The following is a 17,856-nucleotide window of genomic DNA, read 5'->3' on the forward strand; positions in this document are numbered from 1 at the left end:
TAATGATTAAAATGATTAAATAGGTATAATAATAGGGGTTAGATAATTTTTAGATAATAAGTGATTAAATTAGTTAAACAATATTAGAAAATATTAGACAAAAAAAATAATTATTTTCAAAAACTAATTAATAGCATATTTCCATTGGCCAAGGCAAAGATGCTTGAGGTGTAAGAAAATAGTTTGCTATATAATTTCTAAGAGCAGCTGCAGAAGAGGTTATGTTTATAGTCAAGTTTTGTGGTAAAGGTATTACGTCAATGTGGTTATTTGATTCACAACTTGTAGAATAAGTAGGTGTATACTGAAGTCCTTCTTTTTTCCGTACGTAGTTGTGAAGTATACAAGCTGCTTTTATGACCAAATTCACATTTTCTGGATCTCTGATACGAATAGGACCATTCAAAACAGCAAATTTTTCACATGCCATCCCAAACGTACACTCAATGGTTTTTCTCCCTCTGCTAAATCTATAGTTGCATATTCTTTTCACATTATCTAAAATTCTTTTTGGGTATGCTCTCATCACATATTTCAACAACGGAAATGCCTCATCGGCCACAAAGTAATAAGGAAACGGACTATCGTTTTCATCGTATGTTAATGGTGTGGGAGGAGGGATATTAAGTCCTGCATTTTGGATCCAATATTTCATTGCGGAGGCACTGAATATACCCCCATCGCTGTTTCTTCCGGGAAACCCCGTTTCGATAATAGTGAATAACCCGTCAGCATCGCAACAAGCCATTAACACCATAGAATGATACGACTTGTAATTGAAATTAGAAGAACCACTATTTGGAAATTTTTCAATTCTTACATGTTTGCCATCGATGGCCCCTATACAATTTGGGAGATTCCAGAGTGTTTCAAAACGATTTGCTATTCCTTTCCACTGCTCTGTACTTGGTATTGGCATGAATGTTTTTTCCAACACTTCCCAAATCACTTTTACTGTTTCCGTCACAATTCCGCCAACTGTAGATTCTCCTCTACCAAAATAAACAGCAATTGACGCAAATGTCCCACCAGTACCCAAGTATCTGTAAAATAAAAGAAACAATCATAAAAAGGAAGTCAAGTCGGTGTCTCTCTGCTGTACAGTAGATTAAAAGTGGGGGGGATGTAGTAAATCGGGTTTGCGTAAAAATAATAGCATAAAACCAGATTGTTATTACAAATTATGAATACTCTGAATGTTATCTTTTTTTTAGTATCTGAATGCAAAGATAAGTGGAAGAACCTTCGTGCTGTTTTTGTGCGCAACATGAAACCAGCACCAAGTGGTTCTGGAGCAAAACCAAAAAAAGCATATTATTTGTTAGAAGCTATGCAGTTTACAGTTCCATATATTAAGGCGTTAGGTATGCCTTCTGGAAATCTTCCTAATCCCCCAGAACAGAAGGAAAGTTTTGAACAATCTGATGAAATTGACCTTAACAACTCCGAACTTGACCCACAGCAATCTTCGCCATTTCAACCACATCTTACGCCAACTCCGCCATTGCCTTCTACATCATTATACACACCTTCAACTACTGACATACCCCAAAAGAATAATAATAACATTACTCCGAGTCAATTTGAGTCTTCGCCATCATACGTGTCAAACAAAAAACGTGGATTAAAAAACGAAGCAGTGGACAAAGCATTTTTAGAATATTTCCAGGCAAAAAAAAAAGCCAGAACAGAGAACTCTTCAGTCAATGCTAACCAAGATCCAAAAGCAGAATCTTTAAAAATGTTTCTTCTTAGTATGCTACCTGATCTTTTGAAAATGTCTGATGAAGAAGTACGGCTGTTCAAGCGCAAATCACTTCAGATGGTTGATGACATTTTGTCAAACAATTCGGCATTCACACCTATTCATTCATTCTCGTCTTCATCCACAACGCCTTCAACAGATCAACAAATTCTACTGATATCTCAGAATGAAAATGCTCATGAAACTTCTCAACCTAACACATTCCAAACTATAAACCAAAATAGTTCTGAAAAGTACTATGAAGCAGTTAATGAAGCCTTGTACGAAATAAATCAACAGTAAACCAACCGTAATAAAAAAGTATAATATTTTATTTTATGTTATTTTTAAAATTATTAAAATGTTTTCATATATAAGCAAAAAAAATGATATGTTTAATAATAGTAAACCAACAGTAGGTAATAAATAAGTATAATATTTTGTTTTATGTTCTTTTTAAAATTATTAAAATGTTTTCATATATAAGCAAAAAAAATGATATGTTTAATAATAGTAAACCAACAGTAGGTAATAAATAAGTATAATATTTTGTTTTATGTTCTTTTTAAAATTATTAAAATGTTTTCATATATAAGAAAAAAAAAATGATATGTTTATTGCTAAAAAATTATACTAATATGCTAATGATATAGGTAGATGTTACTCATTTTAATAAAGTGTCTAAATTTGCATTAAGTAGATAAAAAAGTAAGTTCCTTACCTGAGTGTAATTAATATCCGTTCCTCGGCATTCACGCACTCTCTCATGTTTGTATTTTGCTTGTTTATGGCAGGGGAAATCAGGTTCACCAAATATAAGTAACTTTCTTTTGACATCCGATAAAAACATAAAAATTTAGTATCGGAAAGGTTCAATTCTCTTGCAGCAATGAATAATCGGTGATGAAAATTTTTTTCAAGGTATGGATGAACCCAAAACCTTCTATTTTTTTTATTTCTTCTGTAATAGTAGTATGCTGTTATTACTTCTTCATCACTAGAATCACTGTCAACATCCATGGTAGCAAAAAGATGACGAAAAACGTCCTTCATCCATAGTCACTCAGAACAAACTACAGGTTTCGATCACGAGTAGGTATGTTACTAGTAGCCTCGTGTATGGATCTGAGTCACCAATGCGTTAGTAACCGATTAGTAATTTCAATCACAAAACAGTTTAGTTTTTTTTTAATAGCTCCGTGTGTAGAAGGCCTTACTATTTTTGTTACACCGTACGACGCGCATATTATATTATGCTATACCGTTTTGCCGAACTATATTCATTAACGACGGAAACGGCCGTCACGTGCGTCTCCCCCTCGCCCCTAACGAATACCTACATGGCTATATATAATATGTACATCAATATATGGTGAGTGGGTGTGTTTTTGTGCGTGTGTGTAGGTGGGTGTGGGTGCGTGGTGCTCTTCCCCAAAGCTGCAGAATCTTGTGGGTTTTAGAACCTCAGCACGATCCATTTTCTCGCCCCGTTTCCTATGCTGATTTTCCTTATTATTATTGTAGACTGCTGTGCTTGTCATGTGTAGTACCTAACCTAACCTATACTGCGTGTAACGCGTCATTGCAGTGTACATAGGTAATAGGTATATTCATTTTATCAATTTATATTAGTATTTTTAATTATTATCTTTTCAGCATAGTCATTCACTAACACTTTACAGTACCAATATACCAATACCTTATAAGTATAAAATATATATAGTTCTGGGTTAATAAAATTTATATAGGCAACTTGTAGGCAAATTGTATATACTTCCGAGTTAGGAGTTATGAAATATATACTGATATAATATACTTATAATATGCGTTCACATTACCGAAGAGAAATAAGTAGAATTGTGACTATATATATTGTAGGTATAGGTAGACTGGCTGTCTGGGTTAGTATATGGCTATGTAAATTATAAAGTATATTATATGTATATATATGTAGGTATAGGTACAATATAGGTAGGTACCAATGGTACCATGTAGAAAGATTTAAATATTAAATTCTTTAAATAAAATCATCACTGAAGCTTCTTCTGCAGAAATGTATGGTCAACTGATACAAATTTGAAAAAAAGACTTCAATGTTAAAATGTAGGTATAGGTATATACTATAATAAATAAAATACTATAAATAAAATACTATAATAAATAATAAATTTTGTACAACTATAAATATGAAAAAGGTTCTATACGTCATATAATATAATCTACAGGTAATGTACCTATACTAAATATATGTTACATACGAATCGCAATAATAGAGGCAAAACAATTATTACTGCTATATATGCTGTATAATTTATAATAACAATGGTATATAATAGTGATAATACCAATCGCCAATCACTGTATATATTTAAATCATACCTATGCAGAAATAGGTTTTGTACCCATATATAGGATTAATTAGTATTATTTATATATAGGTAGCTAGTCCCTAACAATATTTATTTATTATTCATATTATACTTAAATATAGGTATATCTACCTATATAATACCTATACGTTATACCTATATATTAATACTTCTGATACTATATTTTCAAATATATAATTAAGTGACGGTATTGCGGTACTAAAAAAAATATTTATTATAATTAACGTCTTTAAAAAGAAGGGATAATTTTTAGATAGATATAGTATTGAATATTAAAAATGTAATCGTTTTTTTTTTTTTTAAACACGTAAGTATAGGTACCTAGTACCTACCTATACGTAAAACATTCTTATAATATTTCTTATAATATGTTTTCACCGTAATTTGTCACAGTTCAATGAATCATCTATTCAATTTTAAATAGAATAAACATTAATTTATATTTTATTCATTTCATAGACCACCAAGAAACGTGTAAAGGTCATCTACTAACCAGTAGAAAAAAAAATCTATTACGCTACGTTAATTTTGTGGTAGATACAACACGACCCATTTAAGATAGACCAACCTGTCACAATAATTTTATTATTACCTATGATTTTAATATTATGAATGTGCAAAGCACATATAATATTTCAATATAGTTTATAAATTAATGTTAAATCATGTTGAAGCCGAAAATTAAATATGTAGGTATCCATTATTATAAATATATGAGTATGATAGGTACCTATATATTACAATAATTATAAACATAATTATCTGCAGACCTATAATATATACACAATTACACAAAAGAACTAAAACTAAGTCATGGGGGTGAAAATAACTGTCGGTTAGTGAATGGTATAGTCACTTATACTTTCAAATCACGTCCAATAATTTTCAATAGGCTAAACGTGTCACGAGAGCGCATTTTCGAAATTTGACTTCCACTCCGTATACAGTGCACACACGATATGACATAGAATATAACAAACTAATTTAATTTAGGTGCACATCATTGTATAATATCGTACCTATTATGTCGGTGATGAATAAATGATTCGATCGACAAATCTTTCAAACTGGGTCGGATGGAGTAAAAAAAACCCAAGTGTGACCACGTGCTACGGGTGTAAGAGATAATATTTTCAAACATACCTATAGATATATACACCGTGGCAGAGATACCGTTCTCGTAAAATAGCGAGTGCCCTGTATACATTTATATATACCTATAAAGTGGGGGGCGCGTGTATAAAGGGGGTCTCTACCCAAATCAATATTCAGGACGTTACTCGCTTGCGGACCTCCGCCACCGCCACCGACGTCGGTGTTTGGCAAATGGCCGGCTCGACATTCCGTCACAGTCCTATCTGTTCCTGCAGCACACTAAAATATAATGGAATATTTATATTATTTATGGGGCCTGATCGACGTGATCTACCGATGAACAATCGTTCATCACGTGGAATTTATAATGAGCAGCTATTGACATTAAAAAAAAAATGCGTTTATATTATAGGAGTAAATTGTTATGACCATATTATATAGATATTTATATATAGCACATGCGTATAATGTGCCAAAATTGATTTTGCGTACCTACCTATAGACTTTATGGTAGCCAGCAAGATTTTTATAATATTATATGCTATGTTACCAAATCATAATATTAACCATAGTAATGAATTATTTAAATAATTATTTTACTAATTATTAGGTAGGTACCTAATAATATATTATAATTATATAAATAAATTAGTAAAGGTCAACATTTATAATTATAAAAATATAAATGTTATAAGACAACATAACAGGGATAGCTCTATGGGTATAATCAAAGCCAATTTCTTATGCAATAATAATACCATTGATTTTGTTTATAAATATTCTAATAGCTATCTATGTATAATAAATAATAATACAATAATAACAGAAAATAACTGCTTTTCGAGCTTTGAGCATATCGCATATTCGCGGTCCAAAGTTTGAAAGGTAGTGTACCTATTTTATTTGTTAAAGGCATTAACTTATAGAGACAGTATTATATTAAATATTGTCGACGTAGACTGAAAATGGAATATAACAATAATACTTATAGGTAACTGGTAAAAATTTTACAAGGACCCATAAAAAATTATTGAAAACTTGGAAAGTTAATGCAATTGTCTATAAAAATAATAACAGTAAAATATTAATGGATGATATACTTTCACAGCAAGAATATCATCAATTTATTTACTACGCAGTACGTGAAATCCTTTAAATGCAGTGGGGGCATACATAATGTAACTTAAAAAGGCGGCGACGTAAAGGGACGATATTTACGACGACGACGAGAAAAAAGAATAAGCCTATATATACTCCTTAAGGCTGACAAATGATGCCATTATGACCAACCACATTTGCCTAAGCCTGGATCCGTGATATTTTCTGTCTGAAGTATTTCTGCAAAATGTCCACGTCAAAAAACTACTATAACCTGCATTTGTCTATAAGATTAGCGGCGATAGTGGTACCTACATTTCTTTACGGAAGACCTATCTCTAATAGAATCAACTTTATCTAAATCTGTCAGAACAGATTGTATTTATGAAATATGGAGAAGTCAAATAAAACATAATCTGAGCATAATTATATCCATCAACAATATATATAACATTGTATGCATTATTCAATTATTGTACAATCTAATAGATCTATTCAGTATAACATGTAGAAACATTTTGGTTTTTCCTGATTATTATAAAAAATATCGAGATTTTCAATTTTGACTTCTTAAAAGTACCAACAACATCCTATTTTCTATCAAAAACCAATCTCAAATAAGAAGTTCAATGTATTTTTTTTACTATAAGTATACTCATGCATATATACACACAAAAAATAAAACAACGTACACAGTACACATTATTGTAAAATAAATACATTCATTACCCCAATCAGAATCTAAAAGAAATATTATAGTATAGTAACAGTATAAATAATGTTATGACATTATACTTAATAATATAATAATTGGTATTAAATTATATTAATATTATGTTTTATAATTTATGATGTTTTAAACGACTACCTAGTGAATATTTTATGTATTTCTTTTAAAAATGTTTCCATTGGTAGTTGTTCAGTGATATGGGGTTAGAGCCAACACGTGGCTCTTAATTATGCTATTGAATATTTAAATATTTGCTAATATTTGCCAGTATCTCCGTCTATGATAACTATTGATCGCTGTGTCAGAAATCATGAGATTAAAATTAATGTTAACTATAAGATCTTCTATGTATGTGTAAACTGTTAAGTATAGTGTACAAAATATTTACAAGTCTGCAGTAAGTACTAAACAGTAACAATATAATATATATTCTATATTATAGTTATAGGTAAATAAACCTAGTTTAAAGACTTGCTATATATTAGAAACCTTGGGGACTTTATAATATGACGCCATGCGTATAGTGGCGATATTATTGTTCAATTTGAGTTGAATCTGGTTTAGTGTAGTGGGTATTGTATTATACAGGTATACTCGTTTATTATTTATGTATAATGTGTATATATATATATATATATATTATATTCTTATTACATATACATGTGTATATTTTATAATCTATATATAGATGAGCAGTATATGCGTATCTATCGAGACACATGTATCATATGCATTGGAGGAGAAAAATTACTGTTACTCAGAGGCGTGAATAGGGGATGGATAAAAAAGAAGAAAAAACATTATTTTGGCATTTCATTCAGACATTGTTTCCGCATAAAAGGACTCCGGAGGGTTGATATGTGTCTGTTGGGTCAAAAGGGGTCAAAATCTTGATTTTCTTTGCATGGACCCTGAGACGTGACCACTGATTATATGGAGACCAAAACTCTTCCCGGGGGTGAACTTACGTTTCACGAAAAACTTCGGTATATTATTTATTTCCAAATCAATAAATATTATCTAAATATAATTCAAAATAACACTAAACAAACGTTAGGAAGGAAATTCTAAGTTTGAATAATAAAGTTTATTTAAAAAAAAATTAATAATGTATTAATGTATAATGTAATTATACATTTATACAAATATCAAATTATATCCAATTATATCAGTAGATATGTTAAAAAAAATATGCTTTTATAAGTATATAATAATAATATTTATCAAAAACGTGTTCCTTCAACCGTTCCCACCGTTCCAAAAACCCTACAATACCATCATACAGCTAATGGCCTCTGTAGTTGCCGGGCTTAAGACCAATGAAAAAAAAAAAATAATAATAATAATATGTATATATTATAAGTGTACCATATTATGCAATAATGTAATGTTGAAAATGTAAGTTTGTACATAGGTAGGTACAGATATTATTGTTACAAAATATGTTTAATCTTAAAATTTAAGTGTTGTATTAATCAAAGTGTTTTCTATCGTGATTCTAGAATAATATCGTTTTATTTTAAGGTTTGAAATGTTGGTATCGGGTGTTTAGGTGAAAAGAAAACTCAACTGCTGACCAGTAAATACGGTGCAATCAAGCGGCCGCAGACGCTTCATTAGCCCTCTCTCCCTTTCTGATCCAGTTATATCACCCCAGCAGTTCTAGCCTCATATTATTCCAAAACGAAGGGTGGCAATACCTAATATACACACGCTATCCCATATCAGTCGGTCTTATCTTCCTAACTTACCCCCTCCTAAATTGGATTTATGAAGAACAATCCCATCGGGCCCTAACAGGTGGAGGAACAAAGTTATTGTAACTATCTTAGTATGCTTGAAATTAATTATTGTATGACATAACATTATACAATATGATAGAAAACAGTAGATATAAAAACTAAAATTACATTTTATAAAATTGATTATAAAACGTTTAAAAAACCAATAGCTGGTACTTGTTTTAAAAAATGTAGGACGTATTTAGTCTAGGTAAGAAAATTAATCTCCTAAGTAGTTCAAAATAGTTATTATTGAAAAATAATTTAGTGATTGATAATATAATTTTACAACATACAGTGGTACAAAAATAAATATTATATCATAGGTAACCAAACAAATATAATTCGGTATTATTTTGAAATATTGATACTTGATAATTGACAGTTATAGACTTATTATTTACTATTGCATTAATATTAAAACATAATTGTAATTAACGTTTTGATGCAGATCATACTCTTTGCTATATACATTTAATTTAATGCCTATAATAGACTATAATAAAGTACCTAATGACAGTAACAAAATCTAAAAAAGAGAAAGTGAATATAAATTTTCTATGTTCATAATCATTTTAAGTTATTACAATTACATCTACTTATAGCATTTGACACATATATCAAAATTCAAAGTGGCATTTAATGTAGTTACTAGAAAAAAAACATTGATATGGTATTTAGGAAATACTTTTTTTTTACTTTGTTATAGTGTAATTTTTTCTTGTAACAACCAAATGGGTACTATATAATCGATATTTAATTCCTAAAAATGTAAAATGTGTCATACTTCTATCATATAGGTATCCACATTATAATATTATATAAAGTAGTATATATAGTAAGTATCTATACTCGATATACTATATTCATATTACATATTATATGTACTAAAAATTGAATCAATTCTATGTTTACTTCAGCTGCAATAATAATAGAAATATGTTGTGTCGAAATAAATATTGGTCATTGTAAAATTGAGAGGTCACAGAAATTGATTAAAATAAATGTGAAAGCAAAGAATATTTTTAAATTAATTCATATAAAAATATTATTTATAGTTACCTATAGGTATATATAGGTTTAAAGGCTTAAAGTCTTAAACATTTAAAATCATTGCATACAATGTTATCTATAGTCGTAATTTTTAAATGTATTATTTTTATTAATATCCATCGAATATCTATCTTATTAAAATACCTTCATAATATTTCTTACATCATAAATTGCTTTATTGAATTAGGTTAGGTTATCTAAAGGGTATATATTGGATTATATCTAATAGGTTTTTAAAGTAAATTTGTCGGGTAATATTATTAAACTAATACGTACAATATATTCGTTGACCATAATCTAGAACATGATGGATGCCCGTGAGGAAAATTCGACCTATTGTACTCACAACCCGCGGAGTTATATGTTTACCACCACCGTCCACAAAACAACGCACGAAATATTTAATTGGCTGCATAATGGTATGACAATTAAATAAACCTATTAAATACCTACTGTATAATATAGAAATGTACATATGCTAATAACAAAAAAATTATGAAGACGTGTGTTGCAATTTGTTTAGTTGACTAAATACTAGCTATATATAGTACTTAATACAATATAGTATATAAGAACTATAAGAAGGTACGGTGCCGGGCTGAAAATAATATAATATTTTAATATACCCATATAATAAATGTAATAATATATAGGTGAAACGCGTATTCTTGAGTAGTTTTGCATAATACCAAATATAATATTACATTACGTATTACTATATAATGTTACGGTTACCTATATAATTACTATTATAACATAATAGTATTACATTGGTTATAAATACAATGTACTGAAATATGAACATACTATATTGTATATATTTTAATCAATTATATTATACATTATGGCTGCAAGTGCAGGTGGTAAACGATTAATAGAAACAATATCAGCTAATGCACTAACTTCACTGAGTACTGACAAAATGTTGTATATACGTAGGTGGTAGGTACCTACGCCAAATTGCGTGCTAGTACCTACTGAAGTTATATAATTACTATATTGCTATATTGGACATGGACGTTGCGCAAATTATTGTGGTTTTACTGTAACGATATAGGATATTGCTGGTAAGAACGAAATAAGTTAGTACAGTGGTTTCTATAGGTATGACTTTATTTTAACGTACTTAATCAAGGTTCCAATATAAATATATATATTTCAATATATATTTTTTTTATAGACATAGGTATAACAGGGCCATTTTAAGCTTATTCACTCCCTATTTATGATCAAATTATATTTTATATAATATTATATAATACATACCTACCTACTGGAAATCAGTGGACGGTGCATAACGCGAATATTTTACCAAGGGTTACTCGGATTTTACAAACGTATTTAGGCAAACATAAATATTCTAATATGTAAATACAAAAAAAGACCAATAATAATGGTCATGCATAGCGTACGAATCTGAAAAAAGAACTCGTGAATAATATATAGGAATATAGGTGACATGATGTGCGTCTTACCTTGACGCGCCGCCCTCGGCTAGGAAAACAAGTGACGCGTATCGTTGGACCGGAAATGATGAGGCTCGCAAATATACGCACAAGACGCGTTCCACTGGAATTTCGTTGCCACTAAAATATAATACGCACTCGCGGAGTGCGGACAACAACGTGAAAATAAACTGATCATAAAAATCAAACAGCACGAAAAAGGCTGAAAAGTGGCAACGACCGCGTTGTACTATAACACCGATTAACCAACGTTGGAAAATCTATCGTGATTAGTGATTGTCCGATGTTCGCTTACAAGTAGATATATAGGCACCGTATACGGTTTATACAACCCGGACTGCGGTTACCGAGTTTATACTGTGGTCGAGGTAATCGCCGTATATCGTCGAGGTTCATGTTACTCGCGAGCTGATAGGTAGGTAATCGTGATATTTTCAGTTGATCAGTCCGTTTAATTCCAATTTCCAGAAAATGGTAATCACTGGCCTACCGTTCGATTCTGCGTGAAACGAGTCTATATAGTCTACGTTTTTTTTATTACTCAGCCGAATCACGTTGGGTCCGACAAAACGTGTCACCTGTTTCCAGATGATTAAGATCTGAGGGTGGTACGTCAAGGTAAGACGCACAAACCTAATAAGTTAGCTACATATGTATTATGTATTACTTATTATCATTCACAAATTTCTTATATCATATAATGTCGTACTATTATTTAGAATTTATTGCATTTACGCACAATATAATGTGAATACATATACTATAATACAATAAACATGTACGAGTATATTTGTCTAATCTAAATAAAACTTCGATAAAATAGTCGGGTGAACGTAATTTCCTTAAATGCCTTAAAAAAGTCTAGACGACTCAAATATTTCAAAATTCAGAATTTGAATAAATGCATAATATTATAAGTGGGGACTTGGGGATATATTTACTGGAAAGGTGATTTTTAAAGAGAGACGATTGTTTATATAATTTTTTTGTTACAAATATCATTTTACTCTTGTTTCTAAATCGATAATATGTAACGACGAACTGAAAAGCAATGTTTTTGGCTGTAATCGTGTTATTTTTCTTTGTTCAATTTGTTATTCGTATATGATTAGGTATAAGCTCTGAAGCTCGTATATACACTATAGTACTATACAGATGAATTGTAAACAATTGAGATTATTAAGGTGAGGTAGGTGGAGAGCAAAAAAATTAGCGACGGGGTGAGAAAACTCTGAATACGTCTCTGTGGTATATATACGTATAGTCCCACGAAACTGAACAAATTAGAACAACTACTGTAATATTTCATTACGTGTAGTATAAATCCCGTGCGACCAATTAGTGTCGTAGTACTTCCTGGCAGGGCACAAAATGGTTCCATATTGCATATCGATAAGATCGTATCTGTCCAGGGCGTATTTTAACTTATGATGCAAGTTCAAGGATCGTCCGGGATCCCGGGGCTGGGATTTAATCGCCATTTAATTACGCGTATATCGGTCCCCGTGGGCCGCCACTAATTCATTTAGATACGCGCGCGTTTCTACAATCTCAACACGAACCGACAAAAAGGGTTTGTACTTGCCGGGACGAGGAGGAAAAGATAATAAAATGAAATAAAAACTACAGTAATAATATTGTTATAATACACAAATTCTAAAAAATAAAAATAAAATAATTATATAATTCTACCCAAACGGACATCACGAGCGTGCTGTGCAGTCCTCCCTCGTGAAAAACCAAACGCGTGTAGGTATATATACTTACCTATATACAGTATACAATATATAATACATATATATATATATATGTATATACACAACAGTCGGAGTTGTTCCGACTACATCTCGACCCGGGCCCGTGTCCGATTTTTCACGGCCATTGTGATTCGTTTCCAGAATATGGTGCTTGTGCCACTATTTTTTCGTTTATTGTAACCATACACAGTATAATATTATTATATTTATATATATACCAGTACATTGACTATATTATACACGTAACGCGCGCGCGACGGCCCAAAATTATATACATATAACATAATATGTATACAAATATAATAATATCACAGGCGCACGCTTTTCCATATCTATAATAAACCTTATAAACCCGTGGACTGTTGTGTTGTACTACCTTTACCCATACGTATATATATATATATACACACGATTATATACTATAGACGAGTCTTAATATAACATAACAATGGGTTGTACACGCGCATAATGGACATCGAAAAATTCGATACGTATATATTATATATGTACCTACCTGTATGAATCATATACCTATATTATTATTATCATTATTATTATATATGTGTTGATAGAACGAGAGGAAAAACTAGGAGGAGAAGAAGAAGAAGAGGAAAAAAAGGTATTTGACCACAGGCCCGTGACACATTATGTGCATCACAGCTAGTGGCGTATGTGTGTGTGTGTGTGTGTGTGTGTGTCAGTGGCTGTTGCGGAGACGGTAGCCGCTGCGGAACACGCCGGTCGCGTTCATATATTATTATTATTATACATCCGCGGAGAATGGAAACCAATAACACCGTCCGTTGTCGATGGGCGCTGAAAAAACCAATTTTATCCGTACGTCACGTACGTATATACACATTATACTATGTGCCTTCGCGCGCGCTCACGGTGACAGCGGCATTCGTTACGGCTTTGTTTACATTGAACCGCCGGCCGGACGCCCACGGGCTGATGGGCCATACCAAACCGAATTTGATAGACACCCGTTCGCTGCTGCCCGGGGACACCCCGAGTTTGTTGTATTATATACGACGACTTTTCTGCCGAGCACCGTCTGTTATTGTGTTTACCGCCAGTTCGAAAAAAAAAAACAATAATAATGATAATAAACGTTTTTCATCCACTATTATTAAACTTCTTCTTATTATTAGTTATAGATGGATTTCGTATCGAAGACTGCGGCTTTTAATGCTCAAACAAATATACCTATAATATATGCTACTTAACACACTTATTATAGTTGCTCTACAGCCGACCGTGACCATGTCTATATTCCGCTTATGTCTCGATAAATATAAATTCCTGCAGTTTTGACAAGTGTGGACAACGTTTATTTAGCACTTCGCAATCAAACGAATTTTTGCTCGTCTAACAATATGCATCGTTTGAGTTGAATGATATTAAATTTAATGGGTCTGTAAATACGACGCTTGGCTATTATAGTAGGTGGTAGGTACCTACTTCTTACACAAAAAGCTCGAGTCAAATGATTTGTTATAGGAATAATATAAGAATTTAAAAACGATGATTCAAATGTAAAATGCCAAAATACGTCATAAACACGCTAGACAAAAACATATAACTTTCAAATTCGTTATCAGAAGTATACTCTGAAATGCATATCTCAATGAATATATACCTAATTTAGAATATAATATTTTGTTTGAAATATTCACTATAATATAATCTACTTAAATTTTAAGTTTTAACACTTTGTTATACACTATAATTTTAAACAACACAATAAAAAAGCAAAATGTTATGTTTTGAATTAACAGATGTATATTATACCTACAAAGATATTTGTGTGTGTGTTTTGATATTCCCTCACAAAAATCCTATGCCGAACACTTTGGGGTTGAAATTTATACAGATGCATACGATATATACACAGTAGCAGTGTGTTATAAAAATACAGTTATATTAATGTAAAATATTCACGTTCGAATCGGTGGGGGATTCGGATTTCTGTGGTGCATTAAATTTTTACAACCGTGATAAATCCAGCCCCTGTATATATATATATATATATACACAAGCACCTATATACACACATATTTATATAGACTTCGATGTGTTGGTGGCTCATAAAATGTCTTTGGATATTGTGCTTTCCAACCCCCCAGACTTTTTACCGTTCCTTAACATTAGCCCTGAAACCACGACAAACTCCTGAACGGTGGATAAAACGTTTCACCTCATAAAGTCGATCCCCTTTTTTTTCTTATACGTACAACATTAACAAAATAACAAGACCCTACGCACCTCTTCCTTGATGCAAATTGGTTTTAAATTTAAACTAGATTCTAATAAAACGAAGATTTATAATAATATGTGCTTCTATAAGTAAATTACAACAACAATGTATTAATTTTAACAATATATTATTAGTAATATTGTTAATATTATTATTATAATTATTCAAAATTAACAAATATTACAATAATAATTACCTATTAATTAAATAGAAGTTTTAATGTAAGCATATTGCGAGAAAATGTTCAAAAAATATATTTAGTTTCTAGCATAATACAATAGTTATCTCAATGACCTTAGCGTGAACAATGCAACGTTTGGTCGATCTGTTTTTCCTTTGTCCACTTGCTACGTGATGACTGATAAAGACTAAATATCTATCGTTTTTGTAAGAATGCCGTTATCTGCATATCACTTTTTAGGTAGATACCTATCTATAATCTGTTCCACTACGATATATAAATTACAAAATCAAACTTCTGGTGTTTATTTTTTGATAATGCCTATCTACAAAAATGTATTATTATAGAATGTTACTTTTTATGTTTAAGATTTTGTAAAAAAAAATACATATATAATAATGTGGTATAAAATAGAATATTTATGATTATACGAAACATTTCAAAACATTGTTTAATTAGAATTCCTTACTAATATTTTATTATTAGGCACACCAAAATATTGTCGGTATATTTTTATTACGAAGGCGGTGACATTTAAATCATCTCCTAACAGTCCGGACGGTTCCATCTTCCTCCAAAAACGAGATACCGTTTACCTCCAATGTCCATTTTCCACCACAATATTTTTAACTAAAATTATGTCTATTTTCCTCCAATATTTTAGCCAATGTTGTAGTATTAGGTTCCGTATTATAAGATAAAGTAAGGCTTGGATTTTGATCCTTGAGTAAGGCTGACATTTTGCGCTAATCAGTTGATAATTACATTCTGGTATCTGCTATCTATATCTACCTAAATGGCTATATATTATATTATTTTATTTGTATTAAACATAATACCTGACAAAATTTTTTTTTTACTATTCATAAATTATTTATATAAACTATTTTATTATTTTATTTATTATTTATTGGAGGGAAATAGACAGTGAAGGAAAACGGTATCTCGTTTTTGGAGGAAAATGGCTACGGCAAACAGTCTAACAACCGCACCAATAATTCTAATTTATAGAAAAATGGTTGTAGCTAGATATTCACGATGTAAAATAATTAAAATACATACGATACTTACAAAAATTATTAGCTTGTATATCGAAATAGTTTTGTCACTCAAATAGTAAATATTTATTTTTGTAAATAGCTAATAGCTATTAATTTAAAGCTTATAGTTTCTTCATATTTTAAAATAATAATAAATCCTACATAATACGAGAATAAATTACAATAATAAATAAATAGACTTCAGGAAACTAATTGTATGTTATGATAATATAATTAAACATTGAGCTCAACCACTTTGGTCTAAATGACCTCTAAAAAATAAATCGAACTAAATTTTGTCAACAATGACGATTAGTGTTTTATTAAGTTTATTATGTTTAATGGCAACATTATATACATAAATAGCATATTTTTTTTACAATTAGGGAAGTACATACAATTAAAATTCTCTAGAAAAATATAATTATAAATTCAGTTTAAACTTTTGTTTGATATTCCTCTGTGTTGAATAGTTTAATCTGAAAGTCGTTTATGTAGAATCATGGATAATTAATATTTTATTAATACTATAATATTACTATAGTAATTTCATCTGTAAAATAAAAAAGACCAGTATAGGCAACTCAACCGACTAAAACGTTACATAGGTACACCTAAGAATAATTGGTAAGGCGTTATCGTACAAATTGGCAACGAATGAGGGAGGAGGTCATCTAATAACATGCAGTTTCAATGAGAAGCTTATGAAAAATATGTATCAAAATTAAGTCAGGCCACCCTATTCAGATTTTAATCTTAAACGAATCTCGTTATTGTTATTACTGTTATTATTAAAGGGGGAGAGCTCAGAGCTGGCAACAATTCTCGGCAAACATTTCCTCAGGCTTGTTATATAAATATATATAATATAAATACATATTTTTTGTTTTTAAAATGAGGAGGGTATTTGTTTAGAAACATGGGAGGGGTAGAAGTGCTTGCAAAAAGTTATGGTTGGTAAATCGCTAAAAACTGCGGCACTTGACGACTTAACAACGGGCCATTTGCTCCTCTCTTTAGAACGATCTTTACAATCTGTGTACCGATTAACTCGACCCTCATCTTCTCAAGCACTTATTATTTTTTTTAAATCACCTCTAACGTAATATTCCATTAACACCCGTGAATCTAACACTAATGTTGACACTTCGAAGACCCATAAAACATTTTAAATATAAAAAAAAATGTTTATTTGTATAATATCTCTATTAGGTTAAATTCATTAAGATTTAATAGGCACCTACATGGCAATATAGTTTTA

The 17,856-nt window shown here is 30.7% G+C and overlaps 1 protein-coding gene across 2 annotated transcripts in view; it reads right to left on the reverse strand.

Moving 5' to 3' along the window:
• Window positions 1-17,856, reverse strand: part of LOC100160332 (protein trachealess) — a 128,000-nt gene that overhangs the window by 34,009 nt on the left and 76,135 nt on the right. The window lies entirely within an intron of this gene.

Source organism: Acyrthosiphon pisum, chromosome A1 (genome assembly GCF_005508785.2).
Source record: "Acyrthosiphon pisum isolate AL4f chromosome A1, pea_aphid_22Mar2018_4r6ur, whole genome shotgun sequence".
Lineage (NCBI taxonomy): Eukaryota > Metazoa > Arthropoda > Insecta > Hemiptera > Aphididae > Acyrthosiphon > Acyrthosiphon pisum.